Source organism: Mesoplodon mirus, assembly GCF_964341445.2.
Source record: "Mesoplodon mirus genome assembly, chromosome: 13".
Taxonomy (NCBI): Eukaryota; Metazoa; Chordata; class Mammalia; order Artiodactyla; family Ziphiidae; genus Mesoplodon; species Mesoplodon mirus.
This window is the reverse complement of record NC_138989.1, coordinates 63,259,300-63,276,033: the sequence shown is the minus strand read 5'-3', so window position 1 is coordinate 63,276,033 and position 16,734 is coordinate 63,259,300.

The window sequence follows — 16,734 nt, the reverse complement described above, 5'->3', positions numbered from 1 at the left end:
TGCTGGGAATTTCAGGGGAAGTCAGCAAACTGACCTAATAGACTCTGAAATCTCAGGGGCAAGGGGGATTGGTAGGGCAATGCACAGTGGGGACAGTAATGTGCGAGTAAGTGCTTTATTAAACCTGAAGGCCTAAGTGACCCCTCGTAGACTCAGCCTACTGTATATGTAAGGCTGGAGAAATTCTCCATGTAACCTGTATTTTGTACTAAGGACCGAGTCGTCTGGGTCAGCTCTACTGCTCTGAGTTATGCAGTACAACTGTAGGTGTAAACATTCTAATTTATCATCTTTAGTCTCTCAAGGCTAACAACTTCACCTAAGTCATTATTGGACTCTAGTTGGTAACTGGAACAAGAATCAGTTAATTTGATGTCTCTGAAGTCATGCCCACATGACATTGGACCAGCTACAGGCTTGTCCTATAACATATGGGTAGTACTGAAACCATGGTAGTGTAAGAGCTCATCCAAAGAAGTTAATGAGTGAGGAAAGAAGAGAACTAGACAAGGAACACAAGAAGGGGATTGAGAAGGAGCAGCTGAGATACCACAGAGGCCAAAAGAAAGTATTTCCGGGTGTTTAGTGAAGTTAAAAGCTCTCATACAATATAAAAATAGAGTACCCATTTAGAAAAAAAATTTAATTTCAGAAACACCATATTGGATTGAATCTAAGGCATCTTTACATATACCAAGAAAAATCTAAACTAGCCCATTGCTTTCAATCATACTGGTCATAAGAGGTAGTCTATTAAAATGTGGGGGAGGATGAATATGCATATTAGAATTTAGGAATTATGGCAATCTGTGTCTTCCTTTTTCAGTGTATTGGTGAGGGTAAAGCTAGGTTGCAGTGGGATGAGGACTGCAAAGTAATGAAGCGAGCAAGTGCAGATAACTCAAAAATTGGCTGTGACGAAGGGTGAAGCTGTAGCAATAGAATTACATGTGGTTGAGGGATTATTTTTGAAGGTGGGAGAAACTTGCATCTCATATTTAAATGCTAATTAGGGTAGTGGGGTAGAATCAGAGAGGGGGAGATGGAAATGCAGGTGTGCAGGAGGAGTTGGCCAAGATCATTGGTACACCTAGGTTTCTGAGGAGGGAAGCTGGCATCCATATCACAGGCAGATGAAGGAATGGGTATGGACACAGGCATGTGTGTCATTTGGGTAGCAGGGGGTTTAAAGTTCTCACCTAATGGTTTTGCTCTCACATCTTTGAGAACCGAGTGATGTGGCCAGTTCCAGAAGTGGGGAGGGGCTGAGGATGGAGGTAGGTACAAAGACAACAGAGATGGTTTGAAATGGTGGTCCTAGAGAATGGGAAAGAGAATGGACTAGAAAAGAACAGCAGTGAGTTGGACACCATGGACTTACAGTGGCATCCGTCTGGAGGACTATTCTTCAACACTGCTCATTGGTAAAGCCTATTCAGAGTTGAGTTTTTGTCAAGTGGGTGCAACAGAAGAAAGAATATTTTGAGCATGCTGGCAAGTAGCTGACATGATGGAATCTGAGTTGCCATCACACTCCTGAAATGATTCTTGCTGATGTCAAAATGTGCACATAATTGCTAAGTTCCATGGACTTGACTTTTACTAACTTCAACATTTGCATTTGACCCAGTCCCTTCCATTCCTTGATTTTTGTGACCACACAATTCTTTTTCTGTCTCCTTCAGGAACTCTTTTTCTTCTCTCTGCCCTGGAAATGTAAATGTAGATGTAACCTTGCTTGGTTAGCTGCCTTTCCCCAGCCACCTGACCCACACTGTTAGGCACACTCGTCTACTCGGCTAGAATGTAAGTTCCACGAGCGGTAGGATTTTGTTTCTTTTGTTAACCATACTATTGCAAGTGTCTAGAATAGCTTTTACTTTCAACCCATGTCATTATATTTGAAATGAGTTTCTTGTAAACAGCATATTTTGATTTTTTGGTAGCAGCTTGATTGAGGTATAATTCACATACTGTTTTAGTTTGCTAGGGCTGCTGTAATTTCCACAAACTGCGAATGACTTAAACTTAACAGAAATGTATTTTATCGCCATCTGGAGGCTACCAAGTCTGAAATCAAGGTTCAGCAGTGTTGGCTTCTTGGACAGGCTTTGAGCGAAGTCTGTTCTAGGCTTCTCATTTTGGCTTGTAGAGGAACATCTTCACCCTGTGTTTCTTCACAACGTTTTCCCTCCATACATGTCTGTCTCTGTGTCCAAATTTCCCCTTTATAATAAGGATACTAGTCATATTGGATTAGGGCCCACCTTGATGACCTCATTTTAGCTTGATCACCTCTAAAGACCCTTTCTCCAAATAGGTCCACATTCTGAGCTACTAGGGGTTAGGACTCCAACATATTTTTTTTTGGTATGGTACACAATTCAACCCATAACACATGCAGTTCTCTTGTTCAAAGTGTACAATTCACTGGTTTCTAGTATATTCACAGAATTGTGCAACTATTACCATAATCAATTTTAGAACGTTATCCTTATGCCCCACAAGAAACTCCATACCCATTAGCAATCACACACCCCTAATTTCCCCATCCTCACACCCTTCAGCACTAGGCAACCACTAATCTACTTTCTGTATATGTATTTGCCTATTCTGGATATTTAAGATAAGCTGAATCATATAATATGTGGCCTTTTGTGACGAGCTCATTTCAGTTAGCCTAATGTTTTCAGGGTTCATCCACATAGCATATGTCAGTACTTCATTCCTTTTTCTGACCAAGTAATATTCCATTGTATGGATGTACCACACTTTTGTTTATCCATCCTCCAGTTGATAGACATTTGGGTGGTTTCAACATTTTGGCTCTTAGGAATAAGGTTGCTATGAACATTTGTGTACAAGTATATGTATGGACATATGCTTTCCTTTCTCTTGGGTTTTTTTATTGTATTTTTCAATCTTAAAATTTCTGTTTGGTTCTTCTTTTTCTTCACTGAGACTTATTTTTCCAATTGTTTCGGAATCTTTGTAATTGCTTATTAAAGCATTTTTATGATAGCTGCTTTAAAATCCTTTTCAGATCTGATTTTAACTCAATGTCATCTCAATGCAATCTGTTGATTTTTAATTGAATCTTGGACATTTGAGGTGTTATGAGACGAATTTATTTAAGTCTTCTGTTTTATCAGGCTTCTTCTGGCTTTGCACTGGTGAGAGAAGGGGAGTGTCTCAATACTTCTAGATGTAGGTGTAAGTCCAGATTCCCTCCTTGGCCTCCATTGACACCCCAGGGTGTAGGAGCACCTCCTTACTGCCGGGCAGAGATGGGAGTACTGGCTCCTTGCTAAGCAGGAGCCATCCTGGTTAGGAGGGATAGGTTTGCCTTGTTACTGCTCCCCACATGGCCTTCACTGACACCAAGGGGAGATGGTTGGGCTCCTTCCTGCCAGGCAGTGGTCAGAGTTCTGACTCTCCACTAGGCCTCCTCTGATACTACACAGCACAAAGGTGGAGCAGGTGTGGCTGGAAGTCCAGGTACCCCACATATTCTCCACTGACAGTGGGGTTAGGATGAGGCTTGATAATGCCTGGCAGGTAATGCAATCTCATTCAGCCTTCTCTGACCTCACCCCCCTGTCCAACCAGAGGGGAGGGGTACCTTGTTACTGCTTGGCGAGGAAAGAAGTCTAGACTTTTCACTCGGCCTTTGCTGATGGGTAGGAATGGGGCTTGAAATTTTTCCTGTGGTGTTTGACTGTAATGATTAATGTCTAAAATATTATCGAAAACACAATACCCTAAGGTTTCAAGGTGTTTTGTTTTCTCAATTAAAAGGCCATATAACAAGTGTTGGCTAATAGAAATCTCTAAGGAAAGAGTTCTGCAAATTGCTAGAAGTGTTTTTAAGAAGCGTATCGGGTAAAGAATTAACAGTGGTTAATCTCGAACAAGCTGTGTATTCAGTTAGTCTGTTGTTCATATGGTATTTCATTGTTTTTTGCAAAGTTCTTTAAATTTCAATGAACCCTTTGTTGGTCACAGATTCTGAATAGTTAACCTGCCTGTGGTTTTGTCATCCCCTTCTTGCTGGCAGCCATGGCAGAAGGTGAATGATATCAGAGAAGGATTTCCTGGGTGGGGAGAGCAGGAGAGAACAGCTTTTCTGAATATAAAAGTAATACACATTCATTGTAAATGAGTGATTATTGATGTAGGTGGGCTAATATGTACCATATTTTTTTCCTGTTTTCTATTTGTTGCCCATGTTCTTTGTTTTTCTTTCCTCTCCTCTTTTTCTGCCTTCTCTAGTTTTAATTGAGCATTTTATATTATTCCATTTTTTTCTTGTCAGCATATCAATTTATATTGACAATTTTTCTTTCTTTCTTTCTTTCTTTCTTTCTTTCTTTCTTTCTTTCTTTCTTTCTTTCTTTCTTTCTTTTTTTTAGTGTTTGCCCTTGAGTTTGCAATATACATTTACAACTAATCCATGTTCTGCTTCAAATAACACTGTACGGGTAATGTAAGTATCTTACAACAGAGTATTCCCAACTCCTCCCTCCATCTCTTATGATATTGCTGTCATTCAATTAATTTATCTATAGCTGTAATCACTGAATGTTTTGTTGCTGTTATTATTTTTTAACAAACTGTTAAAATAAGAATAAGGAAAATAAAAGATTTTATTTTACCTTCATTTACTCTTTCTTTGATGTTCTTCCTTTCTTCATGTATATCTGAGTTCCTGACCTATATTCCTGAAAATTTTCTTTTAACATTTCTTGCTATGTAGGTCTACTGTCAGCTAATTCCTTTTGTTTTTGTTTGTCTGAAACAATTTTTATTTCTCCTTCATTTTTGAAGGACAATTTTGCTAGATACTGAATTCTAGGTTGGTGGATTTTTTTCCCTAACACTTTAAATAATTCACTACTCTCTCTTATTGCTTACATGGTTTCTGAAAAGAAACCCAATGTAATTCTTATCCTGACTCCTCTATAGGAGGATTTCTTTCTTTTTTTTTTTTTTTTTTGCGGTATGCGGGCCTCTCACTGTTGTGGCCTCTCCCGTTGCGGAGCACAGGCTCCGGATGCGCAGGCCCAGCGGCCATGGCTCACGGGCCCAGCCGCTCCGCGGCATGTGGTATCTTCCCGGACTGGGGCACGAACCCGTGTCCCCTGCATCGGCAGGCGGACTCTCAACCACTGTGCCACCAGGGAAGACCAAGGAGGATTTCTTTTTCCTTTGGTTTGTTTCAAGAATTTCTCTTAATCTTTTCTTCTTTTCTTTTCTTTCTTTTTTTTTTTGCAGTACGCAGGCCTCTCACTGTTGTGGCTGCTCCTGTTGCGGAGCACAGGCTCCGGACGTGCAGGCTCAGTGGCCATGGCTCATGGGCCCAGCCGCTCCGGGGCATATGGGATCTTCCCGGACCGGGGCACAAACCCGCGTCCCCTGCATCGGCAGGTGGACTCAACCACTGCACCACCAGGAAAGCCCTCTCTTCATCTTTTACTTTCTGCAGTTTGAATATGACATGCCTAGGTGTAGATCTTTTTTTATTATTTATCTTGTTCTCAGAAATTTCTGAATCTGTTGTCTGGTGTCTGCCATTAATTTTAGGAAATTCTCTGTGATTACTATTTCAAATATATCTTTTCCAGATGTATGCCCAGGAGTGGGATTGCTGGATCATGTGATGACTCTGTTTTTAGTGTTTTAAGGAAACTCCATACTGTTTTCCATAATGGCTGCACTAATTTACATCCCTACCAACAGTGTGGGAGTGTTCCCTTTTCTTCGCCCTCTGGTATTCCCATTATGTGTATGTCATAACTTTTGTAACTGTCCCACAGTTCTTGAATGTTTTATCCTTTTTTTTTTCTTTTTCTCTTTGTACTTCAGTTTTGGAGGTTTTTATTGACATTTCTTCAAGTTGACTAATTCTTTCCTCAGCCATATCCAGTCTGTTGATGAGTCCGTCACAAAGGCATAGTTCATTTCTGTGATAGTGTTTTTTTATTTCTAGCATTTCTTTTTGATTCTTTCTTAGAGTTTCCATCTTTGTTGTTATATTACCTATCTGTTCCTTCATGTTGTCTACTTTTTTCATTAGACCCTCTACCGTATTAAGCATAGTTGTTTTAAATCCCAGTCTGACAATTTCAACATCTCTTCCATATGTAGGTCTGGTTCTGATGCTTGTTCTATCTCTTCAAATTGTGTGGGGGTTTTTTGGTAAATTTTTTTAATCATTTTTTGAAATATTCATTATTAACATTTTATTCAGACTTAGGTACCTTTTGGTACGCGGGCCTCTCACTGCTGTGGCCTCTCCCGTTGTGGAGCACAGGCTCTGGATGCGCAGGCCCAGTGGCCATGGCTCACGGGCCCAGCCACTCCATGGCATGTGGGATCCTCCCGGACCAGGGCATGAACCCATGTCCCCTGCATCGGCAGGCGGACTCCCAACCACTGCGCCACCAGGGAAGCCCCTTTTTGGTAAATTTTTAATTGAAGTATAGTTGATTTACAATATTGTGTTACTTTCAGGTGTATAGCAAAGTAATTCGGTTATACATATATATGTATATATATTTGTTATTTTAAAAATTCTTTTCCATTATAGTTTGTTACAAAATATTTAATATAGTTACCTGTGCTATACAGTAAATCCGTGTTGTTTATCTATTTTATATATGGTAGTGTGCATCGGTTAATCCCATACTCCCAATTTATCCCTACCCCCACCTTCCCCTTTGGTAACCATAAGTTTGTTTTCTTTGTCTATGAGTCTGCTTCTGTTTCATAAATAAGTTCATTTGTACTATATTTTTTAGATTCCACATATAAGTGATATCACATAATATTTGTCTTTGTCTGAATTACTTCACTTATTATGGTAATCTCTGTGTCCATCCATGTTGCTGCAAGTGGCATTATTTCATTCTTTTTTGTGGTTGAATAATAGTCCTTTATCCATTCATCTGTTGATGGACACTTAGGTTGCTTCCATGTCTTGGCTATTGTAAATAGTGCTGCTATGAACATTGGGGTGCACGTATATTTTCAAATTAGAGCTTTTGTCTTTTCCGTATATATACCCAGGAGTGGGATTGCTGAATCATATGATAACTCTATTTTTAGTTTTTTAAGGAAACTCCATACTATTTTCCATAATGGCTGCACTAATTTACATTCCCACCAACAGTGTGGGAGTGTTCCCTTTTCTCCACACCCTCTCCAACATTTATTATTTGTAGACTTTTTGATGATAGCCATTCTGACCAGAGTGAGTTGATACCTCATTGTAGTTTTGATTTTCATTTCTCTGATAATTAGCAGTGTTGAGCATTTTTTCATGTGTCTGTTGGCCATCTGTATGTCTTTGAAGAAATGTCTGTTTAGGTCTTCTGCCCATTTATTGCTTGGATTTTTTTTGTTTGTTTGTTATTGAGTTGTATGAGCTGTTGTATATTTTGGAAATTAAGCCCTCATTGATCATATTGTTTGCAAATATTTTCTTCCAGTCCGTAGGTTGTCTTTTCATTTTGTTTATGGTTTCCTTTGCTGTGCAAAATCTTCTGGGTTTGATTAGATCCCATTTGTTTATTTTTGCTTTTATTTATATTGCCTTGGGAGACTGACCTAAGAAAACATTGGTACGATTTATGTCAGGCAGTGTTTTTCCTGTGTTCTCTTCTAGGAGTTTTATTCATGTCTTATATTTAAGTCTTTAAGCTATTTTAAGTTTATTTTTGTGTATGGTGTGAGAGAGTGTTCTAGCTTCATTGATTTACATGCAGCTGCCAGCTTTCCCAATACCACTTGGTAAAGAGACTGTCTTTTCTCCATCATATATCCTTGCCCCCTTTGTTGAAGATTAATTGACTATAGGTGGGTGGGTTTATTTCTGGGCTATCTATTCTGTTCTGCTGATCTGTCTATTTTTGTGCCAATACCACATTGTTTTGATTACTGTAGCTTTGTAGTATTGTCTGAAGTCTGGGAGGGTTATGCCTCCAGTTTTGTTCTTTTTCCTCAGGATTGCTGTGACAATTATGGGTCTTTTATGGTTCTGTGTGAATTTTAGGATTATTCTAGTTCTGTGAAAAATGTCATGGGTAATTTGATAGGGATCACATTAACTCTCTGGATTGCTTTGGATAGTATAGCCATTTTAACTATATTAGCTCTTCCAATCCAAGAGCATGGGATATCTTTCCATTTCCTTGAATCATCTTTGATTTCTTTTATCATTGTTTTATAGTTCTCAGTGTGTAAGTCTTTCACCTTGTTGGTTAGGTGTATTCCTAGGTTGTTTTTGTTTGTTTGTTTTGTTTTTTGATGCAATTTTAAATGGGATTGTTTTTGTTGTTGTTTTGGGTTTTTTTTAGTTTCTCTTATATTTTCTTATTAGTGTAAAGAAATGCAACAGATTTCTGTATGTTAATCGTATATCCTGCTACCTTGCTAAATTCATGTATCAGTTCTAATAGTTCTTGTGTGGAGTCTTTAGGGTTTTCTATATAGAGTATCATGTCATCTGCATATAATGACAACTTTACCTCTTCCCTTCTGATTTGGATACCTTTTATTTCTTTTTCTTGTCTAATTGCTGGGGGTAGGACTTCCAATACTATGTTGAATAGAAGTGGTGAGAGTGGGTACCCTTGTCTTGTTCCAGAATTTAGCAGGAAGGCTTTCAGCTCTTCACCATTGAGTACTGTGGGTATGCTGGCTGTGGGTTTGTCATAAATAGCTTTTATTATGTTGAGGTATGTTGGGAATTCCCTGGCAGTCCAGTGGTTAGGACTCAGTGCTTTCATTGCTGGGGCTCGGGTTCAGTCCCTGGTCCAAGAACTAAGATCCTGCAAGCTGCATGGCCAAAAACAGAGAGAGAGAGGAGAGAGAGATATGTTCCCTCTCTACCCACTTTGGCAAGAATTTTTATCATGAATGGATGTTGAATTTTATCAAATGCTTTTCTTGCATCTATTGAGACAATCATGTAGATTTTGTCTTTTCTTTTGTTGTGGTGGTGTCTCACATTGATTTGTATATGTTGAACCATCCTTGTGACCCTGGAATGAATCCAACTTGATCATGGTGTGTGATTGTTTTATGTGCTGTTGGATTCAGTTTGCTAATATTTTGTTGAGGATTTTTGCATCTATATTCATCAAAGATATTGGCCTGTAATTTTCTTTTTTGGTAGTGTCTTTGTCTGGTTTTGTTAGTATTCCCTGCTCTTCAATCTTTTGGAAGAGTTTAAGAAGGATAGGATAAGATCTTCTTGGTATGTTTGCTAGAATTCACCAGTGAAGCCATCCAGTCTGGACTTTTGTTTGCAGGGAGGTTTTTTTCTTTCTTTTTTTAAAATTTTATTGGAGTATAGTTGATTTACAATGTTCTGTTAGTTTCAGGTGTACAGCAAAGTGATTCATTTATACATATACATATATTCATTCTTTTTCAGATTCTTTTCTCATATAGGTTATGACAGAATATTGGGTAGAGTTCCCTGTGTTATACAGTAGGTCCTTGTTGGTTATCTATCTTATATATAGTAGTGTGTGTATGTTAATCTCAAGCTCCTGATTTATCCCCACCCCCCACTTTTTTTTTTTATTACAGATTCTATTCATATCTAGTGATTGGTCTGTTCAAATTATCTGTTTTTTCCTAATTCAATTTTGGCAGGCTGTACATTTCTAGAAACTTGTCCATTTCTTCTACATTGTACACTTTGTTGGCATGTAACTGTTCATAATATTTTCTTATGGTATTTTGTATTTCTGCAGTGTCAGTGTTATTTCTTATTTTTCATTTCTTATTTTGTTTATTTGGGTCCTCCCTCTTTTCTTCTTGAAGAGTCTGGCCAGAGGTTTGTTGATTTTGTTTAGCCTTTCAAAAAAACAGCTCTTGGTTTTATTGATTTTTTTTCTATTTTTTAATCTCTAGTTTATTTATTTTCTCTGATCTTTATTATTTCCTTCCTTCTGCTACCTTTAGGTTTTATTTGGTTTTTTCTAATTCTTTTAGGTGGTAGGTTAGGTTAATTGGGATTTTTCTTTTTGAGGAAGGCCTGTATCATTATGAACTTCCCTCTTAGAACTGCTTTTGCTGCATCCCATATATTTTGTATGGTTGTGTTTTCATTATTGTTTGTCTTGAGGTATTTTTTAATTTTCTCTTTGATTTCATCATTGACCCATTGGTTTTTTCAGCAGCATGTTTTTTAGTCTCCATGTAATCATTTTTTCCTCATTTCTCTTTCTGTGGTTGAGTGTGCATTGTAATTCTTGTTGTAAGCCAGACATGATCTACTGGGTAGAAGGAACCCAGTTCTCATTCCTGTGAAGATTTCTGTTCTTGGGCTTCTACTATTTTTAGGTGGTGATTCTCTGTATCTGCTTGTCCCTCTTCAATTTTGAGGGCAGTGCTTTGCACTGTGATGTTAGTTTTCTGCTGGACCTAAGAAGAATTGTTGGTTTTCAGCTTGCTCAGCTTTTTTCTTATTGTTAGGGTAGAGTGACAACATCTGAGCTCCTTTCATGCAGGACTGACTGAACTCTCTCCAGCTTTTGAAGGAGACTGTTGGCCACCTTCTATGGCCTGCTCTTGCCACTACTCCCACTTTTGCCCTGTGGCATAGAAATCTCTTGAGGAAGAAAGATGAGACAATCATAGGTATCATCTGGTTGATTTTCCCATCTCTCTGGCATTGCTTGCCTTCATTGCCAAACATGTCCAGTGTCTTGAGAACTATTATTTCGTATATTTTGTTTTTTTCATTATTTCAGGTAGAGGAGTAAATATGATTGCTGTTATTCCATCTTGGCCTGAGGCCAAAGCAACAGGTTTTATTTTTAATAATAATATTTAATGCCAGTGTTCCTCCCAAACACTCTCTATTTACAGCTTTATTTTTTGAACATGTCTAATACTTTAAGTGAATAAGGTGAGAATTAAAGGAAGCACCACTTTCTCTACCCAGTGGAACTGTGTCTAAACCAAATTTGGCAACATTTATCTTTGGTTATCCCAGCTTCCCTGTTCTAAACTCTTTTCCTCATTGATTGTACCTCTTTTTGTCCAGGGTTTAAGAGCCCACAAGCCTTTTCTCCCATATGCTCTTACCTCCAATTCAGTCTTTTTCTTTTATGTCATCAGATGGTAGCTCAACTCAGAGCATCCCCACCCATGTCTTAAGTTAAAGAAATAAAACTCTAGCAGTATGATTAGGTCCTGGAAAGCATTTTACTTTAGTGGGGGAAGAGGTGCCAGTAATAGCATTCTAACTTAAAAATGCTATAGGGTTGTATTTTCCACATGATGATTTCATCTGAACCTTGTAGTCTCTTTGTATTGTAGGTTGGACAGGTGGTGTTTGATGACCTTTGCATCACTAAAGCAATGTGAGTTACCTCTGAGCAGCACAGTAGTCCAGGAGGTAGAAAGGAAAGTGAGCTATAAGAAACCCTGAATTGTATTTTACAGTTGACTATTGAACAACACAGGTTTGTACTGCACAGGCCCACTTATATGTGGAATTTTTTTTTTTTTTTTTTTTTTTTTTGCGATATGCGGGCCCCTCACTGTTGTGGCCTCTCCCGTTGCGGAGCACAGGCTCCGGACGTGCAGGCTCAGCGGCCATGGCTCACGGACCCAGCTGCTCCGCGGCATGTGGGATCTTCCCGGACCGGGGCACGAACCCGTGTCCCCTGCATCGGCAGGCGGACTCTCAACCACTGCGCCACCAGGGAAGCCCCTTTTTTTTCTTCTTTTTTTTTTTTTTTTACTAAATACATACTACAGTACTACATGATGGTTGAATCTTTGGATGTAGAACCTAGGATATGGAGGGCCAACTGTAAAGTTACACATGGATTTTTGACTGGGCAGAGCGTCAGTGCCCCTAACCCTGACATTGTTCAAGGGTCAACTGTATTAGCTAACTTTGTTTCTATTTTCAGCTTGTACACTCTTCTCCATTTCCTTCTCTGCAGCTGCCTTTAAGGCAAGCTCAAGGAAAGCCTCTTTCAAGTTGCTTTACCATTATCCCCATCCTGCCATTTTTGTCCTTCAGGTCCATCTCAAAATTCACTTGCCTCTAGCAAAAAGTAGACATAACTAATGAGGAGTGAAGTACTCCTTGTACATGGTAGAAGATAATCCTGAGTATCTGGGAGAAGAGAGGAAACTGTTTTGTTAATGTACACCTTTCTGTAGCTTTTGAATTTTGAACTGTATGAATATATTACTTATTTTAAAAGACTAAGTGAAAAGAGGACTTCGGTTTTTTTTTTTTAAATGCAGAATATGAGCTAATACTGGTTTTTTGATGGTTTACATAATGATTTGGAGAAACCACATATTTTCAGAGCTGATTAGCTGTCTCTTCATTGCATTCATGTTGGGGATACAGAAGCCCAGCTTTTAATTCTCGAGGAAAACCTCGTTCTATCTCAGCAGGTTATAACACGTGTTTTCCTGCTTCTTTGTATGCCTTGTAATCTTTGTTTAGATGTCAGACATTGTAAAATTTACCTTGTCAGGTGCTGAATATATTTGTGTTCCTATGAGTAAATTGAGCATTGTTCTGAGATGCAGTTATGTTACTTGGAAACATTTGATTCTTTCACGTCTTGCTTTTATGATTTCTTAGGAGCTTCCAGAACAGTGATTTCATGGCCACATGGGGAGTCATGCTGCTATGTGTCTTCTCTAACTTGGACTGTTGTAAGTGTAGGAAGCATCTTGTGGCTTTCATCCCTGTCTCCCTATAGTTATTTCTCACAGCAACAAGTTTGTCCTCTTAAAACACAAATCAGATCATGTAACTGCTTTGCTCAAAACCCTTAATGTTTCCCTGGCTCACTCAAGGTAAATCTAATGTTTTTACCATGACCTACACGGCCCTACATCAGTGATTCTAAAACTTTAAAGTGTGATCATAGTAAAAAATATATTTTACATTATATCACAATATACACACTATATATTTTTTAAAAATAAAAGGTTCAGGAATCAGTATTTTCCCTTATGTATCTAAAAAGCGTATATGACTTCATTAACATTTAAATATGGCATGATTAATTATCTGGTAATTTCATTCAGTATATTTTCAGTTCTAGAAGTTCATTTGGGGTCTATATTTAATATCTTCCAAGTTGCTAATTGATTCTTTGAACATATGGATAAAGTTATAACAACTGTTTTACTGTCCTTACCAGCAAATTCTAACATCTAGGTCCATTCTGTTTTGGTTTTGGTTGACTGATATATCTCCCCATTGTGGATTGTGTTTTCCTGCTTCTTTGTATGCCTAGTAATCTTTGTTTAGATGCCACACATTGTAAATTTTACCTTGTCAGGTGCTGAATATTTTTGTGTTCCTATGAGTAAATTGAGCATTGTTCTGAGATGCAGTTATGTTACTTGGAAACATTTGATTCTTTCACGTCTTGCTTTTATGATTTCTTAGGAGCTTCCAGAACAGTGATTTCTCTAAGGTTAGCTATTTCCCCCTACTGAGGCAAGAACTTCCTGGTTATTGTACCTAATTTCCCTTGAATTGTGAGGTTTTACACTCTAGCTATTGGGAATGGGCACCATTCCTGGTCCTGTGTGGGTTTGACATTGTTCCCTCTAATTCTTTTGGATGTTTTCTCCCCAACCTCAGATAATTTCCTCACATGCATTTATTGATAGCCTCTGTGATGAATTCCTGAGGGAGTCCCTCTCTGTTTAACTCCTTGTCTCTATTCTCTGTCCTGCAAATTCTCACCACCTTGGTCTCTCTGGACTCTCAGCTCCATTTCCTCAACCTGGGGGATTTGATGGGCTTTGCCTGGGTTCTCTTCTGTGCTGCAGCTTGGAAACTCTCAAGGCAGTAAGCTGGGGCAATTGTAGGGCTCACCTCATTTGTTTCTGTTCTCTCAAGGATTACTGTCCTTGACTGCCTGATACCCAGTATCTTAAAAGCATTTGTTTAATGTATTTTGGGGATATTTTGATTGTTGCAGACAGAAGGATAAATCCAGTCTCTTCTTGGATGGAAGGGAAGTCACTAAATTTTTATGTTTTGGATTTCTCTCCTGGAATGTAATGATTAAAAGCTCGTGATGGAGAAATGAGATATAACACTTTCTCTAATTTTATTTAATTTAAGCCATTGTCATAAGAAACATTCACATCGCTAACAATGCTAGGAAATACAGTAATAACTTTTGAGTCTCATTTTTGACTTGAAAAATATTATCCTTGATAATATTCTTTCTGAAAAACAAACTCATCATAATTGAAACTCAGAGTAATGACATGTTTACCAACAGTGGATTATACTTCTATGCATTTAGCTTGATTAAGTGCAAACTGTGTTAATATAAATTTCAAATAATATGGCAGTGACCCGTCCATTAGGAACTGACCTTAATAAGCTAGATAATCAAATGGAACCCCATTCTACAAAAGATTAAAAGACCTGTTCCTTCCATTTCATATATTCATTACATGCTGTTCTCTATTTTTCCTGTGCTATTTGTCTCAGTTGGCTGTAGTGTTTATTGAGACACGTCTAGTTCTTGCAGAGTTCGTAGGTGTGCTCACTTAGGTATTTTCTATTCTAATATCTATTTCAGTAGATATTTCTAATATCTGTATATATTTTTGAAAATACTGATTGAGACACTTCTAGTTCTTTCAGAGTTCGTAGGTGTGCTCACTTAGGTATTTTCTATTCTAATATCTATTTCAGTAGATATTTCTAATATCTGTATATATTTTTGAAGATACTGATTGTGACTCACTACACTGATTTCCTGACACATTAAATTGAAACATCTAGTTCTTGCAAAGAGTCCATAGCTATTTTTCTATTCTATTCTGATATCCAACTATTATTTTAAAATTCTCATTGTGACCCACTTCATTGATTTCCTGACACATTAAACTGTGTCAACCAGCAGTTTGATAAGCATTGCCTGACAACACTGGCTGTTGTCCAGTTCACCAGGTTCAAACGGGCACCTATTTGAACCTAGCCAGGTTAGTAGCTCCTGATAGAACAACCAAGAATCCTGGATTTTAAAAAGTACTTAAAAAAAAAAAAAAAAAAAGCCTGGAAACATTGATTAACTAGCAAAAAATCAAGGAATTCTCAAGGAAGAAGTTGAGTAAAAGTGGGAGATCCAGAGAGTAAAGCAGAGCACTGCTGCAGCTGGCTTCAGCAGTTATTTGTTGAACCAGAGGAATTGACTTTGGCTTTCACAGGCTCTGGGGCGTGACTACAGCAAGCAAATCTCAGAGGTTCTAAATTGTCTAATATGTGATATTGTCCCCACAGAACCAGAGCCCAAAGGGCTGTGCCCTTAGTATAAAGATGACATAGAAAATAATCCCACTCTATGAGGGAACCACAAGGAATCTTAGCTTTAGCTAAGGAGAGAAATTACTGCTAAACATTGGGAACCACAAGGCTTCACAGTCTTGTGGCTTGAATGCACAGTATTAAATGTTTTGACAAAAACTTCAACCTAAGAATTCAGTGTCCCTCCAGAACGGTAGTGCCCCATGGTGCCTGGCAGATGTAAATGCAAATTCACTCTGGAAGAACCTACATTCACCCCAGAAAAAACTTCCAAGGCAACTGAGCTGCTTGGAGTAAAACAGAAATCTTCAGTTTACGATGATCAAGAGGAAGAAACAATGAAACAACAAAAACCTTCACGGACTTCAGATAATGAAATTATCAAAGACAGACTATAAAATGACCATCTTAGCATGTTTAATGAAGTGAAAAACAAGACTGAAAAATATATGCAAGGAATGAATTATCAAGTATATCCAACTAAATGCTAAAAGGTACCAAATAGAACTTGTAGAAGTGAAAGTGATTGAAAAATTGAAAACTATGTACAGGTTTAACCACAGATTAAACTCAGGTCTGAAAGTTAATGAACAAGGTAAATGCTTTGCAAACTTTAATGTGCATGAAAATTATGTGGGAATGATATTAAAAGGCAGATTATGATTCTGTGTGTGTAAAGTAGGGCTTGAATTTCTGCATTTCTAAAAAGCTCAGAGGTGAGCAGGATCCTCCAGATTCAAGGAGGAATAGCAAGAAATTTCAGGCTAAGTCAGAAGTCATCTAAAATGCAGCTCAGAAGTGTAGTGAGATGGAAAATATAAAGAAGTTGTTATGAGTCATGAATGATAGAGTGAGAAGGTCTAATATGTTTCTAGTTGGAGTCCCCGAAGAAAGGAAGAGAAAGAATGGGAAAGAGACAATATTCAAAGAGATCATGGCTGAGAATTTTTCAAAACCAATGAAAGATATCATGCCACAGATTCAGGAAGGTAATAAATTCCAAACAGAAATAAGAAATTTACACCTTGACATATCAGAGTAAGACTTTAGAACACCAAAATAAAGAGGAAACTATTAAAATCAAAGAGAAAATAGATATCTTCAAAGGTTTGACAGTTAAACCAATAGATGATCTCTCATTAGCAAAAATGCAAGCCAAAAATGGACACTTCAGTGTACACTGGAAGAAAAATAATCTAGAACTCAGTACCAAGTGGAACTCTTTCAAGTATGAGAGTAAAATATATTTTCACTTGAAAACAGAAATTTGCCCTAATAAACCTTCACTAGAAGATGATATAAATCAGATAGGATAGAAGGAAGAAATCCCACATGGAAGAGCTCAGATGTGAGACAAAGGCCACAGAAAGTGACTGATTAGCAGATGTTGACTAGATAAC